Genomic DNA, 13,841 nt, shown 5'->3' on the forward strand with positions numbered 1-13,841 from the left:
GCCTAACCTTTATGTTATCAAACACTGCCTAACCTTTATGACAGATACCGTTATCAAACACTGCCTAACCTTTATGGTAGATACACTGCCTAACCTTTATATCAAACACTGCCTAACCTTTATGACAGATACCGTTATCAAACACTGCCTAACCTTTATGACAGATACCGTTATCAAACACTGCCTAACCTTTATGACAGATACCGTTATCAAACACTGCCTAACCTTTATGGTAGATACCGTTATCAAACACTGCCTAACCTTTATGACAGGTTATCAAACACTGCCTAACCTTTATGACAGATACCGTTATCAAACACTGCCTAACCTTTATGACAGATACCGTTATCAAACACTGCCTAACCTTTATGACAGATACCGTTATCAAACACTGCCTAACCTTTATGACAGATACCGTTATCAAGTTATCAAACACTGCCTAACCTTTATGGTAGATACCGTTATCAAACACTGCCTAACCTTTATGGTAGATACCGTTATCAAACACTGCCTAACCTTTATGACAGATACCTTTTTCAAACACTGCCTAACCTTTATGGTAGATACCGTTATCAAACACTGCCTAACCTTTATGACAGATACCGTTATCAAACACTGCCTAACCTTTATGACAGATACCTTTTTCAAACACTGCCTAATCTTTATGGTAGATACCGTTATCAAACACTGCCTAACCTTTATGACAGATACCGTTATCAAACACTGCCTAACCTTTATGACAGATACCGTTATCAAACACTGCCTAACCTTTATGGTAGATACCGTTATCAAACACTGCCTAACCTTTATGGTAGATACCGTTATCAAACACTGCCTAACCTTTATGACAGATACCGTTATCAAACACTGCCTAACCTTTATGGTAGATACCGTTATCAAACACTGCCTAACCTTTATGGTAGATACCGTTATCAAACACTGCCTAACCTTTATGACAGATACCGTTATCAAACACTGCCTAACCTTTATGGTAGATACCGTTATCAAACACTGCCTAACCTTTATGACAGATACCGTTATCAAACACTGCCTAACCTTTATGACAGATACCGTTATCAAACACTGCCTAACCTTTATGACAGATACCGTTATCAAACACTGCCTAACCTTTATGGTAGATACCGTTATCAAACACTGCCTAACCTTTATGACAGATACCGTTATCAAACACTGTCTAACCTTTATGACAGATACCGTTATCAAACACTGCCTAACCTTTATGACAGATACCGTTATCAAACACTGCCTAACCTTTATGACAGATACCGTTATCAAACACTGCCTAACCTTTATGACAGATATCAAACACTGCCTTATGACAGATACCGTTATCAAACACTGCCTAACCTTTATGACAGATACCGTTATCAAACACTGCCTAACCTTTTTATGGTAGATACCGTTATCAAGCACTGCCTAACCTTTATATAGTAGATACCGTTATCAAGCACTGCCTAACCTTTATGACAGTTATCAAACATAACCTTTATGACAGATACCGTTATCAAACACTGCCTAGCACTAACCTTTCATATAGTAGATACCGTTATCAAGCATGCCTAACCTTTATGACAGATACCGTTATCAAGCACTGCCTAACCTTTATGGTAGATACCGTTATCAAGCACTGCCTAACCTTTATGGTAGATACCGTTATCAAACACTGTCTAACCTTTATGACAGATACCGTTATCAAACACTGCCTTCCTCAGCACTGAAATTGCATCAGGCAAGTTTCAAGGTGGTCAAACTGTGCCAATGTCCAGAATGAACTTTTCCATTTTGATTGAATTGTAGTCCTTACTCCTTGTCTAATGGAGACTGAAGAGGCTCCTTCCCATAGACGCTGCTATTAAACTCACTGAGCTGCCAAGGAGTTACGAAACAACGTACAATATGCATTGCTGCTGTAAATCTTGTCATATCACAAGTTAAATTATGAACAAATTGAGGATGAAAGCGCTGTGATTTTAATTTTTTTTACGTCCATTCTTGAAATCATAATAATTAAAGTGGAACTGACAGCATTTTAGCAACATTAAATCTTTAAAGTCTGTTCATATACACTCTCTGGAAGAATTACACTTTTTATTTTCTGACAAGCGAGCGCTTCCATATATGGTCATTTTCACCTTTTGATAAATTCTTCGAATGTTTGACAATTATGTAGAGTAAGGCATTTGTGAAAATTCTAAAGCAATATAGAGCGGGACAGAGGCCGTGCGTTTGGACAATTAAGACACTGCAGTAAATAAAACCGAATAAAATGAGGTAGGCTCCCTCGGTTAGGAGGTAGGCTCCCTCGGTTTGGAGGTAGGCTCCCTCGGTTTGGAGGTAGGCTCCCTCGGTTTGGAGGTAGGCTCCCTCGGTTTGGAGGTAGGCTCCCTCGGTTTGGAGGTAGGCTCCCTCGGTTTGGAGGTAGGCTCCCTCGGTTTGGAGGTAGGCTCCCTCGGTTTGGAGGTAGGCTCCCTCGGTTAGGAGGTAGGCTCCCTCGGTTAGGAGGTAGGCTCCCTCGGTTTGGAGGTAGGCTCCCTCGGTTTGGAGGTAGGCTCCCTCGGTTTGGAGGTAGGCTCCCTCGGTTTGGAGGTAGGCTCCCTCGGTTTGGAGGTAGGCTCCCTCGGTTTGGAGGTAGGCTCCCTCGGTTAGGAGGTAGGCTCCCTCTCCCTCAGTTAGTTCCAGAAACAAATGTGAGAACACCTCACTCTGTCACTCACCTACTCCTCCAAAGACATGACATCCTCCTAGCAGCTAGCTAGCTAACATTAAACTCCTTGTTTTTAGCTTGCTACATAAATAGATACGCTAGCCTATTAGCCACGTTACAACTGACTTGTGATCATTGCCCTTGATAGTTTGATTGTATTGATATTCCCAGCCTTAGTTACATTCGTCCATTGAAACAAAGCGTGTATGCTGAATGGAGGCAGCAAACGATGTACCAGACCTTGATTTACAACCCGATATTTTTTGGACTGCCAAGAAATGTATTGCTGAATTATATTAATCATGCATCATGAAATGTTGAGTCTAATATAACCTATTTTTTTAAAACCTCTTATAAAGTTGGTTTTGTAGCATAAACTGGATTTTTTTTTGATTTTTTTAACTGATATCATGATTTTCAGGTTATATGTCTGTAAAGTAGTTAAAATGCTGTCAAATCCCTCTTCATCTAAACAGATGAGCTTATCTTGATCGTTCTCCGTGACCTTTGGCCGGGGAAAACTCCCTTGCTTCCCCAGGCATGCAGGGAATGACCAATTTACCTCAATCTTGTCCAATTTAACAGGCAAATTCCTCTGATGAGATTAGTGCTTTGTTAATGCTGACCTCTGAACTATGACTCTTCTGCCTCCTATAAAGTCTGAGGTTTTCCATGGTATTGTTGCTTGCGAAACAAACCAACGCACAACAGCTGTCAAGGATGTACTGAGAAGTTCAATGCACTGCTAAACTGCTTAGCAGTTTTCACTAGACCTGGGGTCGATGTTCAACCTACACTAGAGTCTGCATACCTCTAACATGTTCACTACATGACCGTCTAGCCCGACGACACACTGCCTCAATACTGGATTTTACCAAACAGATTTGGAGAAAGGAAATGTCAGTTAGGTCTAAGTGAGAAATTATAGTCATCGGTTAGCTATATAAATAACCAGAAGTGGGATTTAACACAGTCAGTCAACATGATAGGAGCGCTTTACACTCTGGAGGCAGACAGACAGGGTTACACTTGGCTAGGAGTGCAGGAGGCTGACAGAGAGGGTTAGATGTGGTTAGGAGTGCAGGAGGCAGACAGACAGGGTTAGATGTGGTTAGGAGTGCAGGAGGCAGACAGACAGGGTTAGATGTGGTTAGGAGTGCAGGAGGCAGACAGACAGGGTTAGATGTGGTTAGGAGTGCAGGAGGCGGACAGACAGGGTTAGATGTGGTTAGGAGTGCAGGAGGCAGACAGACAGGGTTAGATGTGGTTAGGAGTGCAGGAGGCAGAAAGACAGGGTTAGATGTGGTTAGGAGTGCAGGAGGCAGACAGACAGGGTTAGATGTGGCTAGGAGTGCAGGAGGCAGACAGACAGGGTTAGATGTGGTTAGGAGTGCAGGAGGCAGACAGACAGGGTTAGATGTGGCTAGGAGTGCAGGAGGCGGACAGACAGGGTTAGATGTGGCTAGGAGTGCAGGAGGCAGACAGACAGGGGAGTGCAGGAGGCGGACAGAGAGGGTTAGATGTGGTTAGGAGTGCAGGAGGCAGACAGACAGGGTTAGATGTGGTTAGGAGTGCAGGAGGCAGACAGACAGGGTTAGATGTGGTTAGGAGTGCAGGAGGCAGAAAGACAGGGTTAGATGTGGCTAGGAGTGCAGGAGGCAGACAGACAGGGTTAGATGTGGTTAGGAGTGCAGGAGGCAGACAGACAGGGTTAGATGTGGCTAGGAGTGCAGGAGGCAGACAGACAGGGTTAGATGTGGTTAGGAGTGCAGGAGGCAGACAGACAGGGTTAGATGTGGTTAGGAGTGCAGGAGGCAGACAGACAGGGTTAGATGTGGCTAGGAGTGCAGGAGGCAGACAGACAGGGTTAGATGTGGCTAGGAGTGCAGGAGGCAGACAGACAGGGTTAGATGTGGCTAGGAGTGCAGGAGGCAGACAGACAGGGTTAGATGTGGCTAGGAGTGCAGGAGGTAGACAGATCCCGTAAGCATGGCTTCCTCCACTGTTCTGCAGTTAGTCTGTAGTTTGTTCACTTCAGCCACAGCTCTCTAAATCACAAGGCTCTGTTTTCTTGACACACATTATTGATCAATTAAAGTCAAGAGCAGGATGCCTCGGCCCTGAAGGACCAGTTTAGGCTTCCACTGATTTCCATAATTCAATAAATCACCTTTAATAACTAGGGCGCATCCACGCACACCAGCTGTTGCTGCAGGAATGGGGTAGAGCACAGTTCCATTTGGCTGGCTTGCACTGGAACAGCTTGGCATTTAGGTCACGCCCAGGAGAGAGAGAGAGTCATGTTCAGAAGTGGTTTCTAGTGGAATGTCTGGCATTTAAAATTAAAACACAAAATGATAACCGCAAACAACTGCTGACTCGTCTTGATGACATGTTATTGATACAAGTTTCCAAGACAACCATTAGCAGGTGTTGAAACCACACCGTGACCCTAGTCCTGTGCATTGATTTCCCAATGCTTTGTGACAGAACAAAGGAGTAACAAAAAAAGTTGAACATTTGCAAGGATGTTTTTCCACATTGTTTATTCACGCATTGTTTATTTTGGGGCGGCAGGGTAGCCTAGTGGTTAGAGTGTAGAGGTGGCAGGGTAGCCTAGTGGTTAGAGTGTAGAGGTGGCAGGGTAGCCTAGTGGTTAGAGTGTAGAGGTGGCAGGGTAGCCTAGTGGTTAGAGTGTAGAGGTGGCAGGGTAGCCTAGTGGTTAGAGTGTAGAGGTGGCAGGTAGCCTAGTGGTTAGAGTGTAGAGGTGGCAGGGTAGCCTAGTGGTTAGAGTGTAGAGGTGGCAGGGTAGCCTAGTGGTTAGAGTGTAGAGGTGGCAGGGTAGCCTAGTGGTTAGAGTGTAGAGGTGGCAGGGTAGCCTAGTGGTTAGAGTGTAGAGGAGGCAGGGTAGCCTAGTGGTTAGAGTGTAGAGGTGGCAGGGAAGCCTAGTGGTTAGAGTGTAGAGATGGCAGGGTAGCCTAGTGGTTAGAGTGTAGAGGTGGCAGGGTAGCCTAGTGGTTAGAGTGTAGAGGTGGCAGGTAGCCTAGTGTTTAGAGTGTAGAGGTGGCAGGGAAGCCTAGTGGTTAGAGTGTAGAGATGGCAGGGTAGCCTAGTGGTTAGAGTGTAGAGGTGGCAGGGTAGCCTAGTGGTTAGAGTGTAGAGGTGGCAGGGTAGCCTAGTGGTTAGAGTGTAGAGGTGGCAGGTAGCCTAGTGGTTAGAGTGTAGAGGTGGCAGGGTAGCCTAGTGGTTAGAGTGTAGAGATGGCAGGGTAGCCTAGTGGTTAGAGTGTAGAGGTGGCAGGTAGCCTAGTGGTTAGAGTGTAGAGATGGCAGGTAGCCTAGTGGTTAGAGTGTAGAGGTGGCAGGGTAGCCTAGTGGTTAGAGTGTAGAGATGGCAGGGTAGCCTAGTGGTTAGAGTGTAGAGGTGGCAGGTAGCCTAGTGGTTAGAGTGTAGAGATGGCAGGTAGCCTAGTGGTTAGAGTATAGAGGTGGCAGGGTAGCCTAGTGGTTAGAGTGTAGAGGTGGCAGGGTAGCCTAGTGGTTAGAGTGTAGAGGTGGCAGGGTAGCCTAGTGGTTAGAGTGTAGAGGTGGCAGGTAGCCTAGTGGTTAGAGTGTAGAGGTGGCAGGGTAGCCTAGTGGTTAGAGTGTAGAGGTGGCAGGGTAGCCTAGTGGTTAGAGTGTAGAGGTGGCAGGTAGCCTAGTGGTTAGAGTGTAGAGGTGGCAGGGTAGCCTAGTGGTTAGAGTGTAGAGGCGGCAGGGTAGCCTAGTGTTTAGAGTGTAGAGGCGGCAGGGTAGCCTAGTGGTTAGAGTGTAGAGGTGGCAGCGTAGCCTAGTGGTTAGAGTGTAGAGGTGGCAGGGTAGCCTAGTGGTTAGAGTGTAGAGGTGGCAGGGTAGCCTAGTGGTTAGAGTGTAGAGGTGGCAGGGTAGCCTAGTGGTTGGAGTGTAGAGGTGGCAGGGTAGCCTAGTGGTTAGAGTGCAGAGGTGGCAGGGTAGCCTAGTGGTTAGAGTGTAGAGGTGGCAGGGTAGCCTAGTGGTTAGAGTGTAGAGGCGGCAGGGTAGCCTAGTGGTTAGAGTGTAGAGGCGGCAGGGTAGCCTAGTGGTTAGGTTAGAGGCGGCAGGGTAGCATAGTGGTTAGAGTGTAGAGGCGGCAGGGTAGCCTAGTGGTTAGAGTGTAGAGGCGGCAGGGTAGCCTAGTGGTTAGAGTGTAGAGGCGGCAGGGTAGCCTAGTGGTTAGAGCGTTGGACTAGTAACCGAAAGGTTGAAAGTTCAAACCCCGAGCTGACAAGGTACAAATCTGTCGTTCTGCCCCTGAACAGGCAGTTAAACCACTGTTCGTTCCTAGGCCGTCATTGAAAATAAGAATTTGTTCTTAACTGACTTGCCTAGTTAAATAAAGGAAAAATAAATAAAATATTCAGTAAGGCTGGTTACTTAACCAAAGGAATTTCCACAACATGCAACAGTGAAATCAAACATTCCAAATGCTGGTTAAAAGTCATCCTGTGGCTGGCCCAACACAACTGAGATAACATTGAACCGGAGGCCAAGAAACAACCTCCCTGACAACAAACCACTCAGCTCTAACCTTGGATAATGATTTTGCTTGTCTACTCCATATTACAACAAAAGGTCGTAGGAAATGCCCCATTGAAAAAATACTTTTAAGTCAAGTTGCCTTCCAGGTGGCTTTACTAAAAGATGAGTCTACCTCCAGCGACATACGCCATGGAAATGAGTCTACCTCCAGCGACATACGCCATGGAAATGAGTCTACCTCCAGCGACATACGCCATGGAAATGAGTCTACCTCCAGCGACATACACCATGGAAATGAGTCTACCTCCAGCGATATACACCATGGAAATGAGTCTACCTCCAGCGACATACACCATGGAAATGAGTCTACCTCCAGCGACATACACCATGGAAATGAGTCTACCTCCAGCGACATACACCATGGAAATGAGTCTACCTCCAGCGACATAGACCATGGAAATTAGTCTACCTCCAGCGACATACACCATGGAAATGAGTCTTCCTCCAGCGATATACACCATGGAAATGAGTCTACCTCCAGCGACATACGCCATGGAAATGAGTCTACCTCCAGCGACATACACCATGGAAATGAGTCTACCTCCAGCGACATACACCATGGAAATGAGTCTACCTCCAGCGACATACACCATGGAAATGAGTCTACCTCCAGCGACATACACCATGGAAATGAGTCTACCTCCAGCGATATACACCATGGAAATGAGTCTACCTCCAGCGATATACACCATGGAAATGAGTCTACCTCCAGCGACATACACCATGGAAATGAGTCTACCTCCAGCGATATACACCATGGAAATGAGTCTACCTCCAGTGATATACACCATGGAAATGAGTCTACCTCCAGCGACATACACCATGGAAATGAGTCTACCTCCAGCGACATACACCATGGAAATGAGTCTACCTCCAGCGACATACACCATGGAAATGAGTCTACCTCCAGCGACATACACCATGGAAATGAGTCTACCTCCAGCGACATACACCATGGAAATGAGTCTTCCTCCAGCGACATACACCATGGAAATGAGTCTACCTCCAGCGATATACACCATGGAAATGAGTCTACCTCCAGCGACATAGGCCATGGAAATGAGTCTACCTCCAGCGACATACACCATGGAAATGAGTCTACCTCCAGCGACATACACCATGGAAATGAGTCTACCTCCAGCGACATACACCATGGAAATGAGTCTACCTCCAGCGACATACACCATGGAAATGAGTCTACCTCCAGCGACATACACCATGGAAATGAGTCTACCTCCAGCGACATACACCATGGAAATGAGTCTACCTCCAGCGACATACACCATGGAAATGAGTCTACCTCCAGCGACATAGGCCATGGAAATGAGTCTACCTCCAGCGACATACACCATGGAAATGAGTCTACCTCCAGCGATATACACCATGGAAATGAGTCTACCTCCAGCGACATACACCATGGAAATGAGTCTACCTCCAGCGACATAGGCCATGGAAATGAGTCTACCTCCAGCGATATACACCATGGAAATGAGTCTACCTCCAGCGATATACACCATGGAAATGAGTCTACCTCCAGCGATATACACCATGGAAATGAGTCTACCTCCAGCGATATTCGTGCGCTCTCCAACCTCAAGGCTTGTACACGGCGGATCATGCGACGATGGGTGGTCATGAAAATGAGAGCCAGCTGCCTGCATACCCAGCCAGTCTTTCCATGACCAACTGACACAGGAGAACATACAGGCCCCGTGTCTGCAACCATACGGCACTCATTAACCCAGCAGACCTCCGTGCTGAACAGACCCATTCCAAAACACTTCTCGTCATTGCTTTAAAAAAATAAAATAAAAAAAAAGGCCCTTTTGGTCCTATGGAGACCCACAAAGTCAGTTTGGAGGCATGAGAACACGAGCTCTGAATACAGTTATTCTCCAAGTACAACAGAAATCTGACCTCAAAACAAAACAAAAAAATATTTCAATAGCCTAATAGAAGAAAAAACAGCTTCAGGCTTAACGGTTGAAACTAGAATTTTCCATCAACAGAACATTGCATCCAGCTTTCAAAATAAGAAAAATATAAAAAGGGGTAACTGTCATTACTAAAAGTTGAAAGGCAACCAAAATGTTTCAATCTCTGGAAACGATATTATGATCTTAAAAGCAACCCAAGTCGGCGTACGCTCTGCTACCACCACACGCCATATGAACAGGTCTGTTGGATGAGGCTACCCACGCAGTAGTGGGTTTGCTAAGACACCAATTTAATTAACTAGCAAAGTTGCCAACATCCCGATTCAAGAAAATCAACCGTTGGGATCCTGAATTTCAAATGAATGGAAATATGATGGGGGCTTGTTAGCAGCACCTCCGTTAAACAAATGGCTACAGTCCACGTGGGGGAATGGAATTGCAGTGAACTGTGTAGACTATTGTAGAGGGTTATATACTTATGTTGACAGTGGGCGGGAGATTTAAGATGTGAATAGCAGTCATTCAAAACACATCTATTGTCAAAGCAGAGTCATTCCTTTCTTCTTGAACTAATCACCGCCGCGATGACTTGGTGATCATTTTAGATTGAGCAATGCAACACCATATAACACTGTTAGTTAGTTAGCTGCTTGAGTTCAATTTTATTGTCCTTGTTTACAATGTCTTTCACAAATCCTTCAAGACGATTCGTTTTTTCTCCATCTGTACATCGGAGTTTGGCCATATTATTGACTGTGGTATTAGATCTGCTCATTCTGGTGGATGAAATTTAGCTCATAACGGTTTTTGTTATCTTTCTGTTGTCTGGTAGTCAAGCCAAGAGTGTTTAAAACAATCTGTCTGGACATCTCTCTCACACTCACGGTTTTAAACACTCAGACAGTAGCAGGTGACACCGACTGTGGTTTGTCACCATTATGATTCCCCATTGGAGCCAATTCAGTTGCAGTAATTCCATTACTGATTTTTTGGGGGGGTAATGGAATGACCTATTTTAAAATCACATTCATAAACCATAAACAACATTTATATCAGTAAAAAAAAACTGCTGTGAACTTTCATTATTCTCCTCCCTCCTCATGACAGAGAAATGTCTTAAAAGATGTGGGTTTCTGGTAATGGAGTTAAAAGGAAATATTTATTTAACTTACAGAAAGTTAACCATTTCTCAAACTCAATATACAGTGCCTTGCAAAGGTATTCAAACTCATTGGACTTCACATTTTGTTGTTACAACGTGGGATTACATTTTTTGGGGAGCAATCTACACAAAATACTTTAATGTCAATGATTATTTTTAAGATTAATAGAAAAATACCTAAAAATATAATTGCTGCATGTCAATACATACAAGTCAATACATGTTAGAAACACCTTTGGCATCGTTTACAGCTGTGAGTCCTGTTTAATATTTGCCCATTATTCTTTAAATTCTTCAAGCTCTGTCAAGATGTCGGGGATCATGGTTAGACAGCCATTTTCATGTCTTGTTGTAAAATTGTCAAGCAGATTTAAAGTCAAAACTAACTTTGCCACTCAGGGACATTCACTGTCTTGGTGGTAAACAACTCCAGTGTAGATTTGGCCTTGTGTTGTAGGTTATTATCCTGCTGAAAGGTGGTTTTTCTCTGGTGTAAAGTAGACTGAAGCAGGTTTTCCTCTAGGATTTTGCCTGTGGTTATAGCTCCATCCCGTTTATTTGTATCCTGGTAAAACAATTTGCCTCAGTATTAGCTGAAGTCAAGCAAAGCCATACCATAATGCAGCCACCACCATGCTTAAAAATAAAAGGAGACAGTTAAATCAGTGATGTGTTGGATTTGCACCAAACATAAGGCTTTGCATTCTTCAAGTCTTCCTTTGCTGTGTTTTTTGTTGCAGTATTACTTTAGTGCCATGTTGCTTACAAGATGCATATTTAGAAATATTTTATTCTGTATATTATTTTCACTATTATGTGTCATTATTGTGGAGTCACTACAATGTTTATTATAAAAAATATATAATAAAAAACACCAAAAAAGACCATTAAATCCATTTTAATCCCCCGTTGTGTCACACAATGTGAATAAATACAAGGGGTCTGAATACTTTTGCAAAGCACTGTAGGTGTTGATATTATTTGGCAGGGGTCTTTACTTCAATATTGTGTTTTGATGTATTTCTTATGTCCTTTAAGACTTTTTCCTGGTTGATGTTTTCTAAAAAAGACCCCTTTTCCATCGGTTTATCCAGAAATCAAAGCCTTTACGTATGGCTACATTTTTAAGGTGGGGAAAAAATATTAAATTTGACACCCAATTTGATATGCTCCTATAAAACTTCACATCGGTGGTCATGGGTCCTTTTACATGGAAATGTCCAAAAGCAACTCCAAATTGATTTCAGAAACCTATTCCAATAGAAAGTGTCCATATAAACACAGTCATTGAGAAAACTGGTACACTGCCATGTCAAAACAAGAATGGCTCAACAGAAACTTTGACATTTGCCACACACATGTCAAGCAGGGGCACCCAGCACAGCATACGTTACACCTCGGTGCAAGAGAGAGGCTGCCCTGTTCAAAGACCTTCTGGCGCAGAAAGATGTGCTACATCTCTCAACAAACGGGCCAGCGCAGATGGAAAATCACAGCGGTCTCAGCCTTCCCAACAACACATTATCCCAGCACGAGCTGCTTTCACAAAACGCAACGGGGAAGAGAGAAAAAAAAAAAGGGTCAGCTTTCTCAGCTGCTTGGCAGGGCTGTTGAGTGTTGAGGGACAAGCGGTCTTTCAAAGAAGCACAAACAAGTGACTAGTATGGAGTAGCCATTTTGGAATGTACTGTACCCTTGCCACTCATCATTAGTCTAGGTTTATCTGATTCAAAAGGGGATTAACAAATGCTTTCACACCTGTCAAATGGAACAGGGTATGATAGCGACCTAAGAGAAGCAAGTCAGGAACCAGCACAGATTTATAAATGAGACAGGTCTCTGTTCTGCTCAGTGCTCTGCGTACAAGAGCTTCAATATGTAGAGTTTTATAGGAGTGAGTCTAAGCCTAGTGCCTACAGGAGTGAGTCTAAGCCTTGTGCCTACAGGAGTGAGTCTAAGCCTAGTGCCTACAGGAGTGAGTCTAAGCCTAGTGCCTACAGGAGTCTAAGCCTAGTGCTTATAGGAGTGAGTATGAGTCTAAGCCTAGTGCCTATAGGATTTCTAAGCCTTGTTCCTTCAGGAGTGAGTCAGCCAGTCAGGAGTGAGTCTAAGCCAGTCAGGAGTCTAAGCCTAGTGCTTATAGGAGTGAGTCAGTCTAAGCCTAGTGCCTATAGGCACATTTTCACTTTCGTCCTTCCTTCAACAGTCAGTCAGTCAGTCATTCAGTCATTCAGTCAGTCAGTCAGTCAGTTAGTCAGTTAGTCAGTTAGTCAGTCAGTTAGTCAGTTAGTCAGTCAGTCAGTCAGTTAGTCAGTCAGTCAGTCAGTCAGTCAGTCAGTCAGTCAGTCAGTCAGTCAGTCAGTCAGTTAGTCAGTTAGTCAGTCAGTCAGTCAGTCAGTCAGTTAGTCAGTCAGTCAGTTAGTCAGTCAGTTAGTCAGTTAGTCAGTTAGTCAGTTAGTCAGTAATAATCAGTTAATATATGCCATTTAGCAGACGCTTTTATCAAAGACTTACAGTCACATGTGTGTATCATTCTACGTATGGGTGGTCAATCAGTTAGTCAGTCAGTTAGTCAAGCGCCATGCTCTACCAACCATTAGTCAGTCCTAATGAGGGCTGGCATTCACCTGTAAACCCTATAAGCATAAATGCCGGACTGGACAGTGAAAAGCGTTAGCTAAAAAAAGAATAAAACAGACCCGCTGGAAATTAGCCTACCACGTGACTGTGAATGAAGTAGACGCTCTCCCCCATCTCGGTTTACCTTGAGGGCCAGATTTACTAAGTGTTCACTAAGTTGTTCGGCAGTTTGCAGCTCTTGTTATACTCGGACTGTGAGATGTGGTTGTCATACCTAGCTATCTAAAGATGAATGCACTAACTAACTCTGAATACGAGCGTCTGCTACCTGACCAAAAAAAAAACTAAAATGTAGGTACATTTTCTTCTAAATACCAAAGGCATTGGATACATGTTCACGTTGTCATGCATCAAACAAGAATGCTAGGCAGGTGGGCTACATCAGGTGGGCTACATCAGGTGGGCTACATCAGGTGGGCTACATCAGGTGGGCTACATACAAGCTAAGAAAACAAGAGAAAGGTGATTATGTAGCCAAACGCCGAAGCTTTTTAATAACAAAACACACTCCGCTCTCATCAAGGCGGTATGTTAAACAACACGCAGCTGGCCAAATAAACAATGATAGAGTCAGAATAGTGTGAGCTTTTCAGATAAGTGAAGGGTGCATCAAGGCTGAGAAAATCCTCATGAACTGAATTTACAACTTAAGGGTCAAGACACACCGAGAAATCTTACTGCCGATACGTACTTAGCACCTCTGCCCAGAGTGTAGGCAGTTAACCTTGTTGTTCACATATCCCAGATTAAATACTTCAAAGGGTGGCAGTAGCTTGTTTGGG

The 13,841-nt window shown here is 44.2% G+C and overlaps 1 protein-coding gene across 3 annotated transcripts in view; it reads right to left on the reverse strand.

Annotated features, from left to right (window-relative positions):
• LOC118380719 (zinc finger protein 609-like) overlaps positions 1-13,841 on the reverse strand; it is a 231,931-nt gene that overhangs the window by 182,868 nt on the left and 35,222 nt on the right. The window contains exon 2 of one of the 3 annotated variants that reach the window (XM_052480846.1): positions 4,896-4,987. The exons of the other annotated variants lie outside the window; for them this stretch is intronic. The gene's annotated coding sequence lies outside the window, so the exon portion shown is untranslated. The remainder of the gene's footprint in view (positions 1-4,895; positions 4,988-13,841) is intronic. 3 annotated transcript variants of the gene reach the window in all.

The sequence above is a fragment of the Oncorhynchus keta genome, chromosome 26 (genome assembly GCF_023373465.1).
Source record: "Oncorhynchus keta strain PuntledgeMale-10-30-2019 chromosome 26, Oket_V2, whole genome shotgun sequence".
NCBI lineage: Eukaryota > Metazoa > Chordata > Actinopteri > Salmoniformes > Salmonidae > Oncorhynchus > Oncorhynchus keta.